Source organism: Triticum aestivum, chromosome 4B, assembly GCF_018294505.1.
Source record: "Triticum aestivum cultivar Chinese Spring chromosome 4B, IWGSC CS RefSeq v2.1, whole genome shotgun sequence".
Classification (NCBI taxonomy): domain Eukaryota; kingdom Viridiplantae; phylum Streptophyta; class Magnoliopsida; order Poales; family Poaceae; genus Triticum; species Triticum aestivum.
This window is the reverse complement of record NC_057804.1, coordinates 87,247,272-87,255,079: the sequence shown is the minus strand read 5'-3', so window position 1 is coordinate 87,255,079 and position 7,808 is coordinate 87,247,272.

Genomic DNA, 7,808 nt, shown 5'->3' with positions numbered 1-7,808 from the left:
CGGGGGAATTTGCGCCACCTCCTCTTCACGAAGCTGCACGAACGATACAAGTTCCCCGCTGAATTCGAAAACACAAGCCTCAAAGGGAATAAAGTGAACAATGCTGCCCTCACGAAGACGAGCAAGGCCCTGTCTACTTGGAAAAGCAATGTGAAGAGAATGATCGAGAAAGGTGAGAGTTATGAGAAGATCAAGGAGAAAAATCCTTCGATCACCGAAGATGACTACAACGACTTCAAGATCAATTGCTCGAGCACCGCAAGCTCCCAATCAAGTGAGTGGGGGAAACAAATGCGGGAGCTGAACATAGGGGAACACACACTCGGTCCCGGCGGTTACAGAGTGGCGGAGCCTATATGGGACAAGGAGGAGGCGGACCGTGCCGAGCAAGGCCTACCGCCCCTCTTCGATAAATACGGTGACAAGCAGACCAGGAACTTTGTCAGGGCCTGGTACAAGAAGGACCCAAAAACAAAGGAGCTTACCACGGATCCGAAGACCAGGCGGCTTGAGCTTGTTCTGGTAAGGAATACACCCCCGCGTAATTAGCTCCATATGGTTGCATTCTAATTAATGAAGCCGAATTTCTAAATGGTTCACATTCCTTCCACAGGCGACTGAAAGCAGTAGCGCGGGGTCGACTCAGAGCAACCCTTGGGACACCACTCTAAATAGGGGGTTGAATATAATGAAGAACAAGGATAAGCTCAGTAAGCCGACGTCAGCTGGTCGTGTGGCCGGCAAAGGCTTGTCGACAAAATGGGGGTCATACTATACCGCTGGTGTGCGGAAGGAGAAAAAGACCAGCTCGGAAAGCCAGGCGCGAGAGGTTCAAGAACTCAAGGCACAGGTGGCGCGGATTCCGGAGATTGTCCAAGAGCAAGTGGAACAACGACTCGGAGCGACGATCACCGCCCTTGTGCCTACCTTGATCTCGGGGTTGAGTGCGTGGATTGCGGGCGGCCAACAGGGGCCGCCCCCGATTCCTAGCTTCACGGCCAGCAACTTGCATAATGCGATGTCGGGGCCATTGGTGCCTCCGGCGGAGGTGGCATTGGTGTCTCCGACGCCGGCACGGGAGCTTAATGCACCCGGGTGTACGCCGGCCGGCACCTCTTCAGCAAGCGGCCGCTCCGTCAACTGCACGCCCGCCGTTGGCGGTGCCTCGACATTAGCCGAGCTCGACGCCATCATCACGGAAACTAATTAAGCCTCTCTCGGCCGAGGACTTCATCTCCTTGCCTTTGACTGGGCATCCCTGACGCCCTACATGTTTTCGCAGGGCGCCGCCGACGTTCCGTGCACTCTCCTCCACTTCGTGAACAACGAGTTGGTCGATGTCGCGAAGGGCAAAATCGTTCAACCGGGCAACCCCTTGTTCCACGGTACCCAGATGCCACCCAACTTGTTTAGGGTTCAACTGGTTCGGGTGCTGCCAGGCTGCGACGATTTGTTACCTCCGATTCGACCCGTCGGGGCCGACGATGATGACGTGATGACCCTCAGCGCCTGCCTGAGCTGGCCCCTGCTTTGGCCGAAGAGCCAGATTCGTTTGGGGGCGGGGGACACCACCCCAAAGACAACACCACCAGTCGTGCTGGCGCCAAGTCGGCCCCATGGCAAGACCGCTGTAACGGTGCCGGACATCCCTATGCCACTGGATCCAAACATGCATATGGCACAGGATCAGAACGACGACGACGACGACGATGATACATTTGGCAACGTCGATCAGTACTTTGCCGAGCATGGGTACGATGGCGACTTTATGGGGCCTCCTTCTCAAGAACCAAACCCAACAAAAGACGTGTGCGATCTAGCTCGTACCGCGGAGAAGCCAAGTTGCAACAGGCGCCGTCTGGCGTTCAGCTCTCAGGAGACGCCTCCAGCTGCCGACTTCACCGAGCCTCAGATAGGCGAGGTGCGAAATATTATCAGCCCCAACACACTCAAGAAGGCGGTCTGTGAGCAGAACTCGGTCCCATTACAGGAGAAGAAGAAGGCACGCAAAAGAAAGACTAAGAAGGGTGCGAGCCAGCCGGCACCGAGTACGATCCGTGCTCAGGACGGGCCACCTTCACCGCAGGATATCTCGAGGAGGGTGCATGTGGCGGGTAGGGCGATGCTACCACCAAATATGCTCAATGCTGCAACCGGTGCTATGCGGAGTCTGCACGACAGTGTTCTTTCTTTGGAGAAGCGGCGTCTCAGAGAGAAGGATGTGGCATACCCGGTTTTCGTGGCAAAGGTGCCAGAGGGCAAGGGCTTTGTGGATGGCGACATCGGGGGTACGATCGTCCTGCGGTTTGATGACATCTTTGCTATGTTTAACCTTCATCCGCTGCACTACACCTTCGTTCGGCTATTTTCGCTGAGTATGGAGATGCGAATCATTCACGACAAGACCCCGGACATCGTGATAGTCGACCCCTTCTACATGCGTGCCAAGATCTTGGGCAGCGCTGGGGACCGGCAAGTCGCGAGTTCTTACCTCGAAGGCGTCATTCTGGCAAACCAAGATAAGGATAACTTCCTCGTGCCTTACTTTCCCGAGTAAGTCCTCCCCTCAACCGGCCCATAACATATGAATTCTTACTTTTCGATCGTTTTTCTTTTAACATTCCGTGTTTTCTGCAGTGACACACGTTGCACGCTCATCCTCCTAAGCCCCAAATATTCAATGGCCACGTATTTCGACCCGGACCGTCAGTCGAACGTAGACTACACAAATGTCAAGAAGGTTCTTGATGATGTTCTCCCCGACTACGCCCAATCTGGAGGCACCTTCACCAGGCCTATTCGTAAGTACGGCAAGCACGTGTTCTCCCACAATACGACGTTCTGCTGCGTCAAGCAGCCGCCTGGCGGTCAGAAGGGTGCCTACTACGCCATCCATCACATGCGGGCGATCGTACGGGACCATCATCAACTTCTGCTACCGAGTAAACTCCAAGATTGGGCCGCGAGCGTGTCGGCAATCTAGGACGCGGACCTCCAACAAGAATTCTTTCGCATCCAGTCGGAGTTTGCGGAAATCATCCATCAAGATGTCCTTCGTACCTCGGGGCAGTTCTACCTCAGAAATCAACCGTCCAACAGCGACATCGACACAATGCTACAAATGCAGGATGACAACGCCCGTTCTTTCATGACTCCCACGATAGACGGTGGCTTCATCCACGCTCCGGTCCCTTGAGTCGAGTTGTCTAGGTCTGAAACATCGATTGGCTCATGTTGTAATTAAACTTTAATGAACTTGTAGTATGTCTCTTTGGTTTCAAGAGTCGTTCAACTTAGATGTAATCGATGCTATTAATGTCTTGCTTTTCTCTTCCGATCGTTCTGTTGCATAATTATATATTGCTTATGTATTGTCTGTGAATTGGTACTAACGTTTCGTTTGGCTAGTGCATAGCGATGCCGACGTATGTCGTGTACAAGGGTAAGGTTCCCGGAGTCTACGATGACTGGGAGGAGTGTCGGAGACAGGTTCACCGATTCAGCGGTAACAGTTACAAAGGGTACACCACTAGGGCCGAGGCCGAATCTAGATACGCCCGCTATCTAGCGGGAGAGGGGAGGGAGCGTTGGAGGAACCGGATGAAGACGAGTTTCATCGTGATGATGCTCATCGTGATGACCGCAGCTCTCTTCTATGTGATGGTAGTTTAGATGATCGATATCGACTTGTAATGCGAAGACAAACTCGCTACTCGCAGTCTCGAGACTTGTAATATAATGTTCTATCTTTGTTCGGTCTTTTTAATTCGGAGACTAATATGATGAATTGTATTCGGAGACTAATATGATGAATTGTATTCAAAGACTAATCTTCTATTGTATTTGACGAATCTATTGTTGATGTGTGCTGTCTATATTTTGTCAAATTATACATTTTGTAACCTGCGCAAAAAACAGAAAATAAAAAAATAAAAAAAAACCTAATATTCATACTAATGGCGCATCACACGACAGTGCGCCATTAGTATGACAGTGCATACTAATGGCGCACACTGGGTAGTGCGCCATTAGTATGCTGCGGTTACTAATGGCGCATCCAGAGGTGGTGCGCCATTAGTATGCCAAAGCACCTGGGTATACATGCCCCCTGGGAGGCATACTAATGGCGCACCCTCGCATATACTAATGGCGCACCAGGTGGTGCGCCATTAGTATACCAGATACTAATGGCGCACCAGGTGGTGCGCCATTAGTAAAAATTACTAATGGCGTGCTATCAATGGCGCACCAGTGATGCGCCATTAATGGCCATATTAGGTGCGCCATTAGTAGTGGTATTTCTAGTAGTGCTCCAGGGTGGATCGAATATGGAGTGGTGTGTGCTTCAGCTAAAATTTGCTATTTAAGGTCTTCTATGTTTGGCACGCATAGCCTTTCTCCGTACCATAATATTCCTTCATTGTCTATGACGAATTCCGAGGCTTTGCCCATACTCAACTTTCTTTTAATTCCTTCAATGCTGGGGTGACCGGGCTGAGCTTCTTTAATTTTCTTCACAAGGTTGGGTTGTATTACCAAGTTTGATATGGTGCCTTCTGCTACCATTATCAAGTTGAGCTTGGCAAATTCTTGATGGAATTCAGCCCTCAAGCTGTGCAGATAGTTCCCGTCGGAGCTGGGGTTCCGACTCAGGGCATCGGCCACTACATTTGCTTTCCCTGGATGGTAATGGATCCCAACATCATAATCCTTTACCAATTCCAACCAGCGTCGTTGCTGTAAATTTAGTTCTGGCTGCGTGAAAATATATTTGAGACTTTTGTGATCCGTATATATTTCACATCGATTCCCGAGTAAGAAATGCCTCCATTCCTTGAGTGCATGAATAACTGCTGCCATTTCTAAGTCATGAGTGGGATAATTTTCCTCATGCTTGCGAAGTTGCCTTGATGGGGTGGGCGACAACCTTGCCTTCCTGCATCAACATGCATCCGAGACCTTTTCTGGACGCGTCACAATATACTTCAAAATTCTTGTGTATGTCGGGTACAATTAATACCGGTGCTGTTGTTAATTTCCGCTTTAGCTCTTGGAAACTTTTCTCGCAGGCTTCTGTCCACTCAAACTTCTTATCTTTCTTGAGCAACTGTGTCATAGGCTTGGCTATGGTGGAAAATCCTTCAATAAATCTGCGGTAATATCCTGCCATTCCCAAGAAACTCCGTATGTCCGTTACGCTGGCTGGTGATTTCCAGTCAAGTATGGCCTTAACCTTCTCTGGGTCCACTGCGATACCGTCTTGAGTCAGCACGTGGCCTAGAAAACCTACTTGTCTTAGCCAAAATTCGCACTTGCTGAACTTGGCATACAATTTGTGTTTTCTTAGCTCTCCTAGCACAATCCTGAGTTGTTCCGCGTGCTCTTCTGGTGTCTTGGAATATACCAGTATATCGTCGATGAATACCACGACGAACTTGTCCATAAAATTCATAAATACTTTGTTCATGAGGTGAACAAAATATGCTGGGGCGTTAGTTAATCCAAATGGCATCACTGTGAACTCGTACAGTCCATATCTGGAGGTGAAGGCTGTTTTGGGGATATCTTCCGTTCGCACCTTCAATTGATGGTATCCTGACCTTAAGTCAATTTTTGAGAATACCTTGGCCTGAGCGAGCTGATCAAATAAATCATTTATCCTTGGCATCGGGTATTTGTTTTTGACTGTGACCATGTTAAGTGCTCGATAGTCAATACACAATCTTAGTGTTCCATCCTTCTTTTTGGCGAATAAAATTGGTGATCCCCAAGGTGAGGAGCTGGCTCGAATGTATCCTTTTTCCAGTAATTCCTTTATTTGCTTCTTCAATTCGACCAACTCGGATGGTGCCATTTTGTATGGTTTCTTGTATATGGGGGCGGTTCCTGGCGCTAGCTCAATGCGGAATTCTATTTCTCGGTCTGGTGGCATGCCTGGCAGCTCTTCAAGGAATACATCTGGAAATTCACACACTACTGGAACCTTGTTCAGCTCAGAAACATCCACCTTATTTAATCTCGGTTGCCAGGGTCTTCTTCCTTCCTTGGCTGATACTCTTATTGTCTTCCCTTGGTGGTGTGTGAGAATCACGGTCCTGTTGAAACAGTCGATGAAACCTTTATTGGTGGTTAGCCAATCCATCCCTACGATGACATCCAGTCCTTTGTTTTCCAATACAATAAGATTTGCGTGAAACTCCAATCCTTCGAACTCAATGACCACATTCTGACAGTAATTCTGAGAAACTTGCTGAATCCCAGGGGACTTGATGATCATGGATTTCTCCAAAGGAAGTATCGAAAACTTATTTTGCAAAGCAAAACTTTTCGAAATGAAAGAGTGAGAAGCTCCAGAATCAAACAAAACCATTGCAGGTATTGTGTTGACAGGAAACGTACCGAGTACGATATCCGGAGCATTTTGTGCCTCCTCTTTGGTTACGTGGTTCAGATGACCCTTCCTGTGGTTATTGTTGGGATTGAAATTGTTTCACTTGGGTGCTGAATTATTGCCGCCGTTGTTCGGCTTTGGGGTTGAACTCCTTGGCTTGGGGCACTGTTTGGCATAGTGCCCTTCTTCTCCACAAGCGTAACAAGTAACGCCGGGGCGATAGGTGAATTCCTTGTCCCTTGCATGAAAATTCTTGATTGGGCATGAGGCATTGGATGAGAATTTGTGTGTCCCACCCTTTTGAAAATCTGTCTTGCTTCGGTGATTGCGAGCGTGATTAGTCTGGTCCCTTTTTCGCTTGCGGATATCTTCCAGACTGCGTCTCTCATTTTCCAGAGTAATGGCTTTGTCCACCAGTGTTTTAAAATCAGGAAAAGTGTGCACGACCAGTTGGCATTTAAGTGCGGGCGCCAGACCGTCAAGGAATTTCTCCATCTTCTTGATTTCAGTCATACGTTCCTCATTGGCGTAGCGGGATAATAGGGTAAATTGACTGTTGTAATCTGACACTGTCATGTTCCTTTGTTTGAGGTCATCGAATTCTCTCTTCTTGATTTTCATAATACTCTTAGGAATATGTGCACCACAGAAACCTTCCTTGAAATCATCCCAGGTTATGTTATTTTCGTTGGGATGCATGTGCAGAAAATTCTCCCACCACGATGCGGCTGCTCCTGTGAGATAGTGTGGAGCATATAGTACTTTCTCGAGATCTGAACACTTTGCAATAATTAATTTCCTCTCCATATCTCGAAGCCAGTCCTCGGCTTCAAGAGGCTTGTCAGTGTGAGAAAATGTTTGAGGACGTGTCTTCTGTAGCTCAGATAACTTGGAATGCTGCTGATACTGTCCATGATGATTCCCCATGTTGATGACTTGGCTCATCATCTCGCGATGTTGTTGTTGACTCTGCTCATAAAGGCGGCACATTTGTGAAAGTGCCGATTCACTGCCCTGTTGGCTTGACTGTCCCTGGGTGAACTCGTTGTTGGGTTGTGTATCATAATTTTCCTCTGGTGGAGTTGGCATGGAGCGTGTCCAAGGACGAGACATTTTTCACTCTGGGGACATATTTTTTTGTAAAACTCATAAGAAAAGCGGAAAGAGTCGCAAAACAAAACCATAAATGCATAAAGCTGGCAGATAGAATTAAATAACTCGGCTTACTTAAGAAAAACAAATCGACTTGCGCACGGAGAAGGACTGCTCATTACATATCTTACACGCGGGCGGTAATTATACAATACATCACTCAGGATATGCGTACATAATCCTGACATTTTATTTAGGCTAGTGCACTTCCCCAGATCCTACATGATGCGCAAACAGGCTACTTCTCACAACCTATGTACATATC